Source organism: Hydractinia symbiolongicarpus, chromosome 6 (assembly GCF_029227915.1).
Source record: "Hydractinia symbiolongicarpus strain clone_291-10 chromosome 6, HSymV2.1, whole genome shotgun sequence".
In the NCBI taxonomy this organism is placed as follows: domain Eukaryota; kingdom Metazoa; phylum Cnidaria; class Hydrozoa; order Anthoathecata; family Hydractiniidae; genus Hydractinia; species Hydractinia symbiolongicarpus.
The window spans coordinates 29003279-29019677 of record NC_079880.1 but is presented as its reverse complement, the minus strand read 5'-3'; positions in this window follow the sequence as shown (position 1 = coordinate 29019677).

Sequence of the window (16399 nt, the reverse complement as noted above, 5' to 3'; positions counted from 1 at the left end):
CTGTGAGTAAACTCATTTCCAGAACGATTTTTTAAATTATCTTTTCACCACTAAATCGCATGAGACTTGTAGTTTTCAAAAATGTTTTCATTTTTGGTGAGACGCTGAATAAAAGAAGTTTAATCGCCGGCAAACGAAAACCTGCGATTTCCCGTAAATCCCAGACTCGGCCCGTATAGTCAAAAGTATACAAAGAAAGTACCCAGGGAGTAAACTCATTTCCCGAACGATTTTTTAAATTATTTTTTCACCACTAAAACGCATGAGACTTGTAGTTTTCAAAAATGTTTTCATTTTTGATGAGACGCTGAATAAAAGAAGTTTCAGCGCCGGCAAACGAAAACCTGCGATTTCCCGTAAATCCCGGACTCGGCCTGTAAAGTCAAAAGTATACAAAAAAAGTACCCAGGGAGTAAACTCATTTCCCGAACGATTTTTTAAATTATTATTTCACCACTAAAGCCCATGAGACTTGTAGTTTTAAAAATGTTTTCAATTTTGATGAGACGCTGAATAAAAGAAGTTAAATCGCCGGCAAACGAAAACCCGCCATTTCCCGTAAACCCCTGCTCGGCCCGTATAGTCAAAAGTATACAAAGAAAGTACCCAGGGAGTAAACTCATTTCTCGAACGATTTTTTAAATTATTTTTTCACCACTAAAACGCATGAGAGTTGTAGTTTTCAAAAATGTTTTCATTTTTGATGAGACGCTGAATAAAAGAAGTTTAATCGCCGGCAAACGAAAGCCTGCGATTTCCCGTAAATCCCGGACTCGGCCTGTAAAGTCAAAAGTATACAAAAAAAGTACCCAGGAAGTAAACTCATTTACCGAACGATTTTTTAAATTATTATTTCACCACTAAAGTCCATGCGACTTGTAGTTTTTAAAAATGTTTTCATTATTGATGAGACGCTCAATAAAAGCATTTTAATCGCCAGCAAACGAAAACCCGCGACTTCCCGTAACTCCTGGACTCGGCCCGTGTAGTCAAAAGTATACAAAGAAAGTACCCAGGGAGTAAACTCATTTCCCGAACGATTTTTCAAATTATTTCTGCACCACTGGAACGAATGAGACTTGTAGTTTTCAAAAATATTTTCATTTTTAATGAGACGCTTAATGAAAGAGGTTTAATCGCCGGCAAACGAAAACCCGCGATTTCCCGTAAATCCCGGGCTTGTCCCGTATAGTCGAATGTATACAAAGAAAGTACCCTGTGAGTAAACTCATTTCCAGAACGATTTTTTAAATTATCTTTTCACCACTAAATCGCATGAGACTTGTAGTTTTCAAAAATGTTTTCATTTTTGGTGAGACGCTGAATAAAAGAAGTTTAATCGCCAGCAAACGAAAACCTGCGATTTCCCGTAAATCCCAGACTCGGCCCGTATAGTCAAAAGTATATAAAGAAAGTACCCAGGGAGTAAACTCATTTCCCGAACGATTTTTTAAATTAGTATTTCACCACTAAAGCCCATGAGAGTTGTAGTTTTTAAAAATGTTTTCATTTTTGGTGAGACGCTGAATAAAAGGAGTTCAATCGCCGGCAAACGAAAACCCGCCATTTCCCGTAAACCCCGGACTCGGCCCGTATAGTCAAAAGTATACAAAGAAAGTACCCAGGGAGTAAACTCATTTCCCGAACGATTTTTTAAATTATTTTTTCACCACTAAAACGCATGAGAGTTGTAGTTTTTAAAAATGTTTTCATTTTTGGTGAGACGCTGAATAAAAGGAGTTCAATCGCCGGCAAACGAAAACCCGCCATTTCCCGTAAACCCCGGACTCGGCCCGTATAGTCAAAAGTATACAAAGAAAGTACCCAGGGAGTAAACTCATTTCCCGAACGATTTTTTAAATTAGTATTTCACCACTAAAGCCCATGAGAGTTGTAGTTTTTAAAAATGTTTTCATTTTTGGTGAGACGCTGAATAAAAGGAGTTCAATCGCCGGCAAACGAAAACCCGCCATTTCCCGTAAACCCCGGACTCGGCCCGTATAGTCAAAAGTATACAAAGAAAGTACCCAGGGAGTAAACTCATTTCCCGAACGATTTTTTAAATTATTTTTTCACCACTAAAACGCATGAGAGTTGTAGTTTTTAAAAATGTTTTCATTTTTGGTGAGACGCTGAATAAAAGGAGTTCGATCGCCGGCAAACGAAAACCCGCCATTTCCCGTAAACCCCGGACTCGGCCCGTATAGTCAAAAGTATACAAAGAAAGTACCCAGGGAGTAAACTCATTTCCCGAACGATTTTTTAAATTATTTTTTCACCACTAAAACGCATGAGACTTGTAGTTTTCAAAAATGTTTTCATTTTTAATGAGACGCTTAATGAAAGAGGTTTAATCGCCAGCAAACGAAAACCAGCGATTTCCCGTAAATCCCGGGCTTGTCCCGTATAGTTGAATGTATACAAAGGAAGTACCCTGTGAGTAAACTCATTTCCAGACCGATTTTTTAAATTATCTTTTCACCACTAAAGCCCATGAGACTTGTAGTTTTTAAAAATGTTTTCATTTTTGATGAGACGCTGAATAAAAGAAGTTTAAGCGCCGGCAAACGAAAACCTGCGATTTCCCGTAAATCCCGGACTCGGCCTGTAAAGTCAAAAGTATACAAAAAAAGTACCCAGGGAGTAAACACATTTCCCGAACGATTTTTTAAATTAGTATTTCACCACTAAAGCCCATGAGAGTTGTAGTTTTTAAAAATGTTTTCATTTTTGGTGAGACGCTGAATAAAAGGAGTTCAATCGCCGGCAAACGAAAACCCGCCATTTCCCGTAAACCCCGGACTCGGCCCGTATAGTCAAAAGTATACAAAGAAAGTACCCAGGGAGTAAACTCATTTCCCGAACGATTTTTTAAATTATTTTTTCACCACTAAAACGCATGAGAGTTGTAGTTTTTAAAAATGTTTTCATTTTTGGTGAGACGCTGAATAAAAGGAGTTCGATCGCCGGCAAACGAAAACCCGCCATTTCCCGTAAACCCCGGACTCGGCCCGTATAGTCAAAAGTATACAAAGAAAGTACCCAGGGAGTAAACTCATTTCCCGAACGATTTTTTAAATTATTTTTTCACCACTAAAACGCATGAGACTTGTAGTTTTCAAAAATGTTTTCATTTTTAATGAGACGCTTAATGAAAGAGGTTTAATCGCCAGCAAACGAAAACCAGCGATTTCCCGTAAATCCCGGGCTTGTCCCGTATAGTTGAATGTATACAAAGGAAGTACCCTGTGAGTAAACTCATTTCCAGACCGATTTTTTAAATTATCTTTTCACCACTAAAGCCCATGAGACTTGTAGTTTTTAAAAATGTTTTCATTTTTGATGAGACGCTGAATAAAAGAAGTTTAAGCGCCGGCAAACGAAAACCTGCGATTTCCCGTAAATCCCGGACTCGGCCTGTAAAGTCAAAAGTATACAAAAAAAGTACCCAGGGAGTAAACACATTTCCCGAACGATTTTTTAAATTATTATTTCACCACTAAAACGCATGAGAGTTGTAGTTTTTAAAAATGCTCTCATTTTTGATGAGACGCTGAATAAAAGCATTTTAATCGCCGGCAAACGAAAACCCGCGACTTCCCGTAACACCTGGACTCGGCCCGTATAGTCAAAAGTATACAAAGAAAGTACCCAGGAAGTAAACTCATTTCCCGAACGATTTTTCAAATTATTTCTGCACCACTGGAACGAATGAGACTTGTAATTTTCAAAAATGTTTTCATTTTTAATGAGACGCTTAATGAAAGAGGTTTAATCGCCGGCAAACGAAAACCAGCGATTTCCCCTAAATCCCGGGCTTGTCCCGTATAGTCGAATGTATACAAAGAAAGTACCCTGTGAGTAAACTCATTTCCAGAACGATTTTTTAAATTATCTTTTCACCACTAAATCGCATGAGACTTGTAGTTTTCAAAAATGTTTTCATTTTTGGTGAGACGCTGAATAAAAGAAGTTTAATCGCCGGCAAACGAAAACTTGCGATTTCCCGTAAATCCCAGACTCGGCCCGTATAGTCAAAAGTATACAAAGAAAGTACCCAGGGAGTAAACTCATTTCCCGAACGATTTTTCAAATTATTTCTACACCGCTGGAACGAATGAGACTTGTAGTTTTTAAAAATGTTTTCATTTTTATTGAGACGCTTAATGAAAGAGGTTTAATCGCCGGCAAACGAAAACCCGCGATTTCCCGTAAATCCCGGGCTTGTCCCGTATAGTCGAATGTATACAAAGAAAGTACCCTGTGAGTAAAGTCATTTCCAGAACGATTTTTTAAATTATCTTTTCACCACTAAATCGCATGAGACTTGTAGTTTTCAAAAATGTTTTCATTTTTGGTGAGACGCTGAATAAAAGAAGTTTAATCGCCGGCAAACGAAAACCTGCGATTTCCCGTAAATCCCAGACTCGGCCCGTATGGTCAAAAGTATACAAAGAAAGTACCCAGGGAGTAAACTCATTTCCCGAACGATTTTTTAAATTATTTTTTCACCACTAAAACGCATGAGACTTGTAGTTTTCAAAAATGTTTTCATTTTTGATGAGACGCTGAATAAAAGATGTTTAAGCGCCGGCAAACGAAAACCTGCGATTTCCCGAAAATCCCGGACTCGGCCTGTAAAGTCAAAAGTATACAAAGAAAGTACCCAGGGAGTAAACTCATTTCCAGAACGATTTTTTAAATTATTTTTTCACCACTAAAACGCATGAGACTTGTAGTTTTCAAAAATGTTTTCATTTTTAATGAGACGCTTAATGAAAGAGGTTTAATCGCCGGCAAACGAAAACCCGCGATTTCCCGTAAATCCCGGGCTTGTCCCGTATAGTCGAATGTATACAAAGAAAGTACCCTGTGAGTAAACTCATTTCCAGAACGATTTTTTAAATTATCTTTTCACCACTAAATCGCATGAGACTTGTAGTTTTCAAAAATGTTTTCATTTTTGGTGAGACGCTGAATAAAAGAAGTTTAACCGCCGGCAAACGAAAACCTGCGATTTCCCGTAAATCCCGGGCTTGTCCCGTATAGTCGAATGTATACAAAGAAAGTACCCTGTGAGTAAACTCATTTCCAGAACGATTTTTTAAATTATCTTTTCACCACTAAATCGCATGAGACTTGTAGTTTTCAAAAATGTTTTCATTTTTGGTGAGACGCTGAATAAAAGAAGTTTAACCGCCGGCAAACGAAAACCTGCGATTTCCCGTAAATCCCAGACTCGGCCCGTATGGTCAAAAGTATACAAAGAAAGTACCCAGGGAGTAAACTCATTTCCCAAACGATTTTTTAAATTATTTTTTCACCACTAAAACGCATGAGACTTGTAGTTTTCAAAAATGTTTTCATTTTTGATGAGACGCTGAATAAAAGATGTTTAAGCGCCGGCAAACGAAAACCTGCGATTTCCCGTAAATCCCGGGCTTGTCCCGTATAGTCGAATGTATACAAAGAAAGTACCCTGTGAGTAAACTCATTTCCAGAACGATTTTTTAAATTATCTTTTCACCACTAAATCGCATGAGACTTGTAGTTTTCAAAAATGTTTTCATTTTTGGTGAGACGCTGAATAAAAGAAGTTTAACCGCCGGCAAACGAAAACCTGCGATTTCCCGTAAATCCCAGACTCGGCCCGTATGGTCAAAAGTATACAAAGAAAGTACCCAGGGAGTAAACTCATTTCCCAAACGATTTTTTAAATTATTTTTTCACCACTAAAACGCATGAGACTTGTAGTTTTCAAAAATGTTTTCATTTTTGATGAGACGCTGAATAAAAGATGTTTAAGCGCCGGCAAACGAAAACCTGCGATTTCCCGTAAATCCCGGACTCGGCCTGTAAAGTCAAAAGTATACAAAGAAAGTACCCAGGGAGTAAACTCATTTCCCGAACGATTTTTTAAATTATTTTTTAACCACTAAAACGCATGAGACTTGTAGTTTTCAAAAATGTTTTCATTTTTGATGAGACGCCGAATAAAAGATGTTTAAGCGCCGGCAAACGAAAACCTGCGATTTCCCGTAAATCCCGGACTCGGCCTGTAAAGTCAAAAGTATACAAAGAAAGTACCCAGGGAGTAAACTCATTTCCCGAACGATTTTTCAAAATATTTCTGCACCACTGGAACGAATGAGACTTGTAGTTTTCAAAAATGTTTTCATTTTTAATGAGACGCTTAATGAAAGAGGTTTAATCGCCAGCAAACGAAAACCAGCGATTTCCCGTAAATCCCGGGCTTGTCCCGTATAGTTGAATGTATACAAAGAAAGTACCCAGGAAGTAAACTCATTTCCCGAACGATTTTTCAAATTATTTCTGCACCACTGGAACGAATGAGACTTGTAGTTTTCAAAAATGTTTTCATTTTTGATGAGACGCCGAATAAAAGATGTTTAAGCGCCGGCAAACGAAAACCTGCGATTTCCCGTAAATCCCGGACTCGGCCTGTAAAGTCAAAAGTATACAAAGAAAGTACCCAGGGAGTAAACTCATTTCCCGAACGATTTTTCAAAATATTTCTGCACCACTGGAACGAATGAGACTTGTAGTTTTCAAAAATGTTTTCATTTTTAATGAGACGCTTAATGAAAGAGGTTTAATCGCCAGCAAACGAAAACCAGCGATTTCCCGTAAATCCCGGGCTTGTCCCGTATAGTTGAATGTATACAAAGAAAGTACCCAGGAAGTAAACTCATTTCCCGAACGATTTTTCAAATTATTTCTGCACCACTGGAACGAATGAGACTTGTAATTTTCAAAAATGTTTTCATTTTTAATGAGACGCTTAATGAAAGAGGTTTAATCGCCGGCAAACGAAAACCAGCGATTTCCCGTAAATCCCGGGCTTGTCCCGTATAGTCGAATGTATACAAAGAAAGTACCCTGTGAGTAAACTCATTTCCAGAACGATTTTTTAAATTATCTTTTCACCACTAAATCGCATGAGACTTGTAGTTTTCAAAAATGTTTTCATTTTTGGTGAGACGCTGAAAAAAAGAAGTTTAATCGCCGGCAAACGAAAACTTGCGATTTCCCGTAAATCCCAGACTCGGCCCGTATAGTCAAAAGTATACAAAGAAAGTACCCAGGGAGTAAACTCATTTCCCGAACGATTTTTCAAATTATTTCTGCACCACTGGAACGAATGAGACTTGTAGTTCTTAAAAATGTTTTCATCTTTAATGAGACGCTTAATGAAAGAGGTTTAATCGCCGGCAAACGAAAACGCGCGATTTCCCGTAAATCCCGGGCTTGTCCCGTATAGTCGAATGTATACAAAGAAAGTACCCTGTGAGTAAACTCATTTCCAGAACGATTTTTTAAATTATCTTTTCACCACTAAATCGCATGAGACTTGTAGTTTTCAAAAATGTTTTCATTTTTGGTGAGACGCTGAATAAAAGAAGTTTAATCGCCGGCAAACGAAAACCTGCGATTTCCCGTAAATCCCAGACTCGGCCCGTATGGTCAAAAGTATACAAAGAAAGTACCCAGGGAGTAAACTCATTTCCCGAACGATTTTTTAAATTATTTTTTCACCACTAAAACGCATGAGACTTGTAGTTTTCAAAAATGTTTTCATTTTTGATGAGACGCTGAATAAAAGATGTTTAAGCGCCGGCAAACGAAAACCTGCGATTTCCCGTAAATCCCAGACTCGGCCCGTATAGTCAAAAGTATACAAAGAAAGTACCCAGGGAGTAAACTCATTTCCCGAACGATTTTTCAAATTATTTCTGCACCACTGGAACGAATGAGACTTGTAGTTTTTAAAAATGTTTTCATCTTTAATGAGACGCTTAATGAAAGAGGTTTAATCGCCGGCAAACGAAAACGCGCGATTTCCCGTAAATCCCGGGCTTGTCCCGTATAGTCGAATGTATACAAAGAAAGTACCCTGTGAGTAAACTCATTTCCAGAACGATTTTTTAAATTATCTTTTCACCACTAAATCGCATGAGACTTGTAGTTTTCAAAAATGTTTTCATTTTTGGTGAGACGCTGAATAAAAGAAGTTTAATCGTCGGCAAACGAAAACCTGCGATTTCCCGTAAATCCCAGACTCGGCCCGTATGGTCAAAAGTATACAAAGAAAGTACCCAGGGAGTAAACTCATTTCCCGAACGATTTTTTAAATTATTTTTTCACCACTAAAACGCATGAGACTTGTAGTTTTCAAAAATGTTTTCATTTTTGATGAGACGCTGAATAAAAGATGTTTAAGCGCCGGCAAACGAAAACCTGCGATTTCCCGTAAATCCCGGACTCGGCCTGTAAAGTCAAAAGTATACAAAGAAAGTACCCAGGGAGTAAACTCATTTCCAGAACGATTTTTTAAATTATTTTTTCACCACTAAAACGCATGAGACTTGTAGTTTTCAAAAATGTTTTCATTTTTAATGAGACGCTTAATGAAAGAGGTTTAATCGCCGGCAAACGAAAACCCGCGATTTCCCGTAAATCCTGGGCTTGTCCCGTATAGTCGAATGTATACAAAGAAAGTACCCTGTGAGTAAACTCATTTCCAGAACGATTTTTTAAATTATCTTTTCACCACTAAATCGCATGAGACTTGTAGTTTTCAAAAATGTTTTCATTTTTGGTGAGACGCTGAATAAAAGAAGTTTAATCGCCGGCAAACGAAAACCTGCGATTTCCCGTAAATCCCAGACTCGGCCCGTATGGTCAAAAGTATACAAAGAAAGTACCCAGGAAGTAAACTCATTTCCCGAACAATTTTTTAAATTATTTTTTCACCACTAAAACGCATGAGACTTGTAGTTTTCAAAAATGTTTTCATTTTTGATGAGACGCTGAATAAAAGATGTTTAAGCGCCGGCAAACGAAAACCCGCGACTTCCCGTAACACTTGGACTCGGCCCGTATAGTCAAAAGTATACAAAGAAAGTACCCAGGAAGTAAACTCATTTCCCGAACGATTTTTCAAATTATTTCTGCACCACTGGAACGAATGAGACTTGTAGTTTTCAAAAATGTTTTCATTTTTAATGAGACACTTAATGAAAGAGGTTTAATCGCCGGCAAACGAAAACCAGCGATTTCCCGTAAATCCCGGGCTTGTCCCGTATAGTCGAATGTATACAAAGAAAGTACCCTGTGAGTAAACTCATTTCCAGAACGATTTTTTAAATTATCTTTTCACCACTAAATCGCATGAGACTTGTAGTTTTCAAAAATGTTTTCATTTTTGGTGAGACGCTGAATAAAAGAAGTTTAATCGCCGGCAAACGAAAACCTGCGATTTCCCGTAAATCCCAGACTCGGCCCGTATAGTCAAAAGTATACAAAGAAAGTACCCAGGGAGTAAACTCATTTCCCGAACGATTTTTCAAATTATTTCTGCACCACTGGAACGAATGAGACTTGTAGTTTTTAAAAATGTTTTCATTTTTAATGAGACGCTTAATGAAAGAGGTTTAATCGCCGGCAAACGAAAACCCGCGATTTCCCGTAAATCCGGGCTTGTCCCGTATAGTCGAATGTATACAAAGAAAGTACCCAGGGAGTAAACTCATTTCCCGAACGATTTTTTAAATTATTTTTTCACCACTAAAACGCATGAGACTTGTAGTTTTCAAAAATGTTTTCATTTTTGATGAGACGCTGAATAAAAGATGTTTAAGCGCCGGCAAACGAAAACCTGCGATTTCCCGTAAATCCCGGACTCGGCCTGTAAAGTCAAAAGTATACAAAGAAAGTACCCAGTGAGTAAACTCATTTCCAGAACGATTTTTTAAATTATTTTTTCACCACTAAAACGCATGAGACTTGTAGTTTTCAAAAATGTTTTCATTTTTAATGAGACGCCTAATGAAAGAGGTTTAATCGCCGGCAAACGAAAACCCGCGATTTCCCGTAAATCCCGGGCTTGTCCCGTATAGTCGAATGTATACAAAGAAAGTACCCTGTGAGTAAACTCATTTCCAGAACGATTTTTTAAATTATCTTTTCACCACTAAATCGCATGAGACTTGTAGTTTTCAAAAATGTTTTCATTTTTGGTGAGACGCTGAATAAAAGAAGTTTAATCGCCGGCAAACGAAAACCTGCGATTTCCCGTAAATCCCAGACTCGGCCCGTATAGTCAAAAGTATACAAAGAAAGTACCCAGTGTGTAAACTCATTTCCCGAACGATTTTTCAAATTATTTCTGCACCACTGGAACGAATGAGACTTGTAGTTTTTAAAAATGTTTTCATTTTTAATGAGACGCTTAATGAAAGAGGTTTAATCGCCGGCAAACGAAAACCCGCGATTTCCCGTAAATCCCGGGCTTGTCCCGTATAGTCGAATGTATACAAAGAAAGTACCCTGTGAGTAAACTCATTTCCAGAACGATTTTTTAAATTATCTTTTCACCACTAAATCGCATGAGACTTGTAGTTTTCAAAAATGTTTTCATTTTTGGTGAGACGCTGAATAAAAGAAGTTTAATCGCCGGCAAACGAAAACCTGCGATTTCCCGTAAATCCCAGACTCGGCACGTATGGTCAAAAGTATACAAAGAAAGTACCCAGGGAGTAAACTCATTTCCCGAACGATTTTTTAAATTATTTTTTCACCACTAAAACGCATGAGACTTGTAGTTTTCAAAAATGTTTTCATTTTTGATGAGACGCTAAATAAAAGATGTTTAAGCGCCGGCAAACGAAAACCTGCGATTTCCCGTAAATCCCGGACTCGGCCTGTAAAGTCAAAAGTATACAAAGAAAGTACTCAGGGAGTAAACTCATTTCCAGAACGATTTTTTAAATTATTTTTTCACCACTAAAACGCATGAGACTTGTAGTTTTCAAAAATGTTTTCATTTTTAATGAGACGCCTAATGAAAGAGGTTTAATCGCCGGCAAACGAAAACCCGCGATTTCCCGTAAATCCCGGGCTTGTCCCGTATAGTCGAATGTATACAAAGAAAGTACCCTGTGAGTAAACTCATTTCCAGAACGATTTTTTAAATTATCTTTTCACCACTAAATCGCATGAGACTTGTAGTTTTCAAAAATGTTTTCATTTTTGGTGAGACGCTGAAAAAAAGAAGTTTAATCGCCGGCAAACGAAAACCTGCGATTTCCCGTAAATCCAAGACTCGGCCCGTATGGTCAAAAGTATACAAAGAAAGTACCCAGGGAGTAAACTCATTTCCCGAACGATTTTTTAAATTATTTTTTCACCACTAAAACGCATGAGACTTGCAGTTTTCAAAAATGTTTTCATTTTTGATGAGACGCCGAATAAAAGATGTTTAAGCGCCGGCAAACGAAAACCTGCGATTTCCCGTAAATCCCGGACTCGGCCTGTAAAGTCAAAAGTATACAAAAAAAGTACCCAGGGAGTTAACACATTTCCCGAACGATTTTTTAAATTATTATTTCACCACTAAAGCCCATGCGACTTGTAGTTTTTAAAAATGTTCTCATTTTTGATGAGACGCTGAATAAAAGCATTTTAATCGCCGGCAAACGAAAACCCGCGACTTCCCGTAACACCTGGACTCGGCCCGTATAGTCAAAAGTATACAAAGAAAGTACCCAGGAAGTAAACTCATTTCCCGAACGATTTTTCAAATTATTTCTGCACCACTGGAACGAATGAGACTTGTAGTTTTCAAAAATGTTTTCATTTTTAATGAGACGCCTAATGAAAGAGGTTTAATCGCCGGCAAACGAAAACCCGCGATTTCCCGTAAATCCCGGGCTTGTCCCGTATAGTCGAATGTATACAAAGAAAGTACCCTGTGAGTAAACTCATTTCCAGAACGATTTTTTAAATTATCTTTTCACCACTAAATCGCATGAGACTTGTAGTTTTCAAAAATGTTTTCATTTTTGGTGAGACGCTGAATAAAAGAAGTTTAATCGCCGGCAAACGAAAACCTGCGATTTCCCGTAAATCCCAGACTCGGCCCGTATAGTCAAAAGTATACAAAGAAAGTACCCAGTGTGTAAACTCATTTCCCGAACGATTTTTCAAATTATTTCTGCACCACTGGAACGAATGAGACTTGTAGTTTTTAAAAATGTTTTCATTTTTAATGAGACGCTTAATGAAAGAGGTTTAATCGCCGGCAAACGAAAACCCGCGATTTCCCGTAAATCCCGGGCTTGTCCCGTATAGTCGAATGTATACAAAGAAAGTACCCTGTGAGTAAACTCATTTCCAGAACGATTTTTTAAATTATCTTTTCACCACTAAATCGCATGAGACTTGTAGTTTTCAAAAATGTTTTCATTTTTGGTGAGACGCTGAATAAAAGAAGTTTAATCGCCGGCAAACGAAAACCTGCGATTTCCCGTAAATCCCAGACTCGGCACGTATGGTCAAAAGTATACAAAGAAAGTACCCAGGGAGTAAACTCATTTCCCGAACGATTTTTTAAATTATTTTTTCACCACTAAAACGCATGAGACTTGTAGTTTTCAAAAATGTTTTCATTTTTGATGAGACGCTAAATAAAAGATGTTTAAGCGCCGGCAAACGAAAACCTGCGATTTCCCGTAAATCCCGGACTCGGCCTGTAAAGTCAAAAGTATACAAAGAAAGTACCCAGGGAGTAAACTCATTTCCAGAACGATTTTTTAAATTATTTTTTCACCACTAAAACGCATGAGACTTGTAGTTTTCAAAAATGTTTTCATTTTTAATGAGACGCCTAATGAAAGAGGTTTAATCGCCGGCAAACGAAAACCCGCGATTTCCCGTAAATCCCAGGCTTGTCCCGTATAGTCGAATGTATACAAAGAAAGTACCCTGTGAGTAAACTCATTTCCAGAACGATTTTTTAAATTATCTTTTCACCACTAAATCGCATGAGACTTGTAGTTTTCAAAAATGTTTTCATTTTTGGTGAGACGCTGAAAAAAAGAAGTTTAATCGCCGGCAAACGAAAACCTGCGATTTCCCGTAAATCCAAGACTCGGCCCGTATGGTCAAAAGTATACAAAGAAAGTACCCAGGGAGTAAACTCATTTCCCGAACGATTTTTTAAATTATTTTTTCACCACTAAAACGCATGAGACTTGCAGTTTTCAAAAATGTTTTCATTTTTGATGAGACGCCGAATAAAAGATGTTTAAGCGCCGGCAAACGAAAACCTGCGATTTCCCGTAAATCCCGGACTCGGCCTGTAAAGTCAAAAGTATACAAAAAAAGTACCCAGGGAGTTAACACATTTCCCGAACGATTTTTTAAATTATTATTTCACCACTAAAGCCCATGCGACTTGTAGTTTTTAAAAATGTTCTCATTTTTGATGAGACGCTGAATAAAAGCATTTTAATCGCCGGCAAACGAAAACCCGCGACTTCCCGTAACACCTGGACTCGGCCCGTATAGTCAAAAGTATACAAAGAAAGTACCCAGGAAGTAAACTCATTTCCCGAACGATTTTTCAAATTATTTCTGCACCACTGGAACGAATGAGACTTGTAGTTTTTAAAAATGTTTTCATTTTTAATGAGACGCTTAATGAAAGAGGTTTAATCGCCGGCAAACGAAAACCCGCGATTTCCCGTAAATCCCGGGCTTGTCCCGTATAGTCGAATGTATACAAAGAAAGTACCCTGTGAGTAAACTCATTTCCAGAACGATTTTTTAAATTATCTTTTCACCACTAAATCGCATGAGACTTGTAGTTTTCAAAAATGTTTTCATTTTTGGTGAGACGCTGAATAAAAGAAGTTTAATCGCCGGCAAACGAAAACCTGCGATTTCCCGTAAATCCCAGACTCGGCACGTATGGTCAAAAGTATACAAAGAAAGTACCCAGGGAGTAAACTCATTTCCCGAACGATTTTTTAAATTATTTTTTCACCACTAAAACGCATGAGACTTGTAGTTTTCAAAAATGTTTTCATTTTTGATGAGACGCTAAATAAAAGATGTTTAAGCGCCGGCAAACGAAAACCTGCGATTTCCCGTAAATCCCGGACTCGGCCTGTAAAGTCAAAAGTATACAAAGAAAGTACCCAGGGAGTAAACTCATTTCCAGAACGATTTTTTAAATTATTTTTTCACCACTAAAACGCATGAGACTTGTAGTTTTCAAAAATGTTTTCATTTTTAATGAGACGCCTAATGAAAGAGGTTTAATCGCCGGCAAACGAAAACCCGCGATTTCCCGTAAATCCCAGGCTTGTCCCGTATAGTCGAATGTATACAAAGAAAGTACCCTGTGAGTAAACTCATTTCCAGAACGATTTTTTAAATTATCTTTTCACCACTAAATCGCATGAGACTTGTAGTTTTCAAAAATGTTTTCATTTTTGGTGAGACGCTGAAAAAAAGAAGTTTAATCGCCGGCAAACGAAAACCTGCGATTTCCCGTAAATCCAAGACTCGGCCCGTATGGTCAAAAGTATACAAAGAAAGTACCCAGGGAGTAAACTCATTTCCCGAACGATTTTTTAAATTATTTTTTCACCACTAAAACGCATGAGACTTGCAGTTTTCAAAAATGTTTTCATTTTTGATGAGACGCCGAATAAAAGATGTTTAAGCGCCGGCAAACGAAAACCTGCGATTTCCCGTAAATCCCGGACTCGGCCTGTAAAGTCAAAAGTATACAAAAAAAGTACCCAGGGAGTTAACACATTTCCCGAACGATTTTTTAAATTATTATTTCACCACTAAAGCCCATGCGACTTGTAGTTTTTAAAAATGTTCTCATTTTTGATGAGACGCTGAATAAAAGCATTTTAATCGCCGGCAAACGAAAACCCGCGACTTCCCGTAACACCTGGACTCGGCCCGTATAGTCAAAAGTATACAAAGAAAGTACCCAGGAAGTAAACTCATTTCCCGAACGATTTTTCAAATTATTTCTGCACCACTGGAACGAATGAGACTTGTAGTTTTCAAAAATGTTTTCATTTTTAATGAGACGCTTAATGAAAGAGGTTTAATCGCCGGCAAACGAAAACCAGCGATTTCCCGTAAATCCCGGGCTTGTCCCGTATAGTCGAATGTATACAAAGAAAGTACCCTGTGAGTAAACTCATTTCCAGAACGATTTTTTAAATTATCTTTTCACCACTAAATCGCATGAGACTTGTAGTTTTCAAAATTGTTTTCATTTTTGGTGAGACGCTGAATAAAGGAAGTTTAATCGCCGGCAAACGAAAACCTGCGATTTCCCGTAAATCCCGGGCTTGTCCCGTATAGTCGAATGTATACAAAGAAAGTACCCTGTGAGTAAACTCATTTCCAGAACGATTTTTTAAATTATCTTTTCACCACTAAATCGCATGAGACTTGTAGTTTTCAAAAATGTTTTCATTTTTGGTGAGACGCTGAATAAAAGAAGTTTAATCGCCGGCAAACGAAAACCTGCGATTTCCCGTAAATCCCAGACTCGGCCCGTATGGTCAAAAGTATACAAAGAAAGTACCCTGGGAGTAAACTCATTTCCCGAACGATTTTTTAAATTATTTTTTCCCCACTAAAACGCATGAGACTTGTAGTTTTCAAAAATGTTTTCATTTTTGATGAGACGCTGAATAAAAGATGTTTAAGCGCCGGCAAACGAAAACCTGCGATTTCCCGTAAATCCCGGACTCGGCCTGTAAAGTCAAAAGTATACAAAGAAAGTACCCAGGGAGTAAACTCATTTCCAGAACGATTTTTTAAATTATTTTTTCACCACTAAAACGCATGAGACTTGTAGTTTTCAAAAATGTTTTCATTTTTGATGAGACGCTGAATAAAAGATGTTTAAGCGCCGGCAAACGAAAACCTGCGATTTCCCGTAAATCCCGGACTCGGCCTGTAAAGTCAAAAGTATACAAAGAAAGTACCCAGGGAGTAAACTCATTTCCCGAACGATTTTTCAAATTATTTCTGCACCACTGGAACGAATGAGACTTGTAGTTTTTAAAAATGTTTTCATTTTTAATGAGACGCTTAATGAAAGAGGTTTAATCGCCGGCAAACGAAAACCTGCGATTTCCCGTAAATCCCGGACTCGGCCTGTAAGGTCAAAAGTATACAAAAAAAGTACCCAGGGAGTAAACTCATTTACTGAACGATTTTTTAAATTATTATTTCACCACTAAAGCCCATGCGACTTTTAGTTTTTAAAAATGTTTTCATTTTTGATAAGACGCTGAATAAAAGCATTTTAATCGCAGGCAAACGAAAACCCGCGACTTCCCGTAACTCCTGGACTCGGCCCATATAGTCAAAAGTATACAAAGAAAGTACCCAGGGAGTAAACTCATTTCCCGAACGATTTTTCAAATTATTTCTGCACCACTGGAACGAATGAGACTTGTAGTTTTCAAAAATGTTTTCATTTTTAATGAGACGCTTAGTGAAAGAGGTTTAATCGCCGGCAAACGAAAACCCGCGATTTCCCGTAAATCCC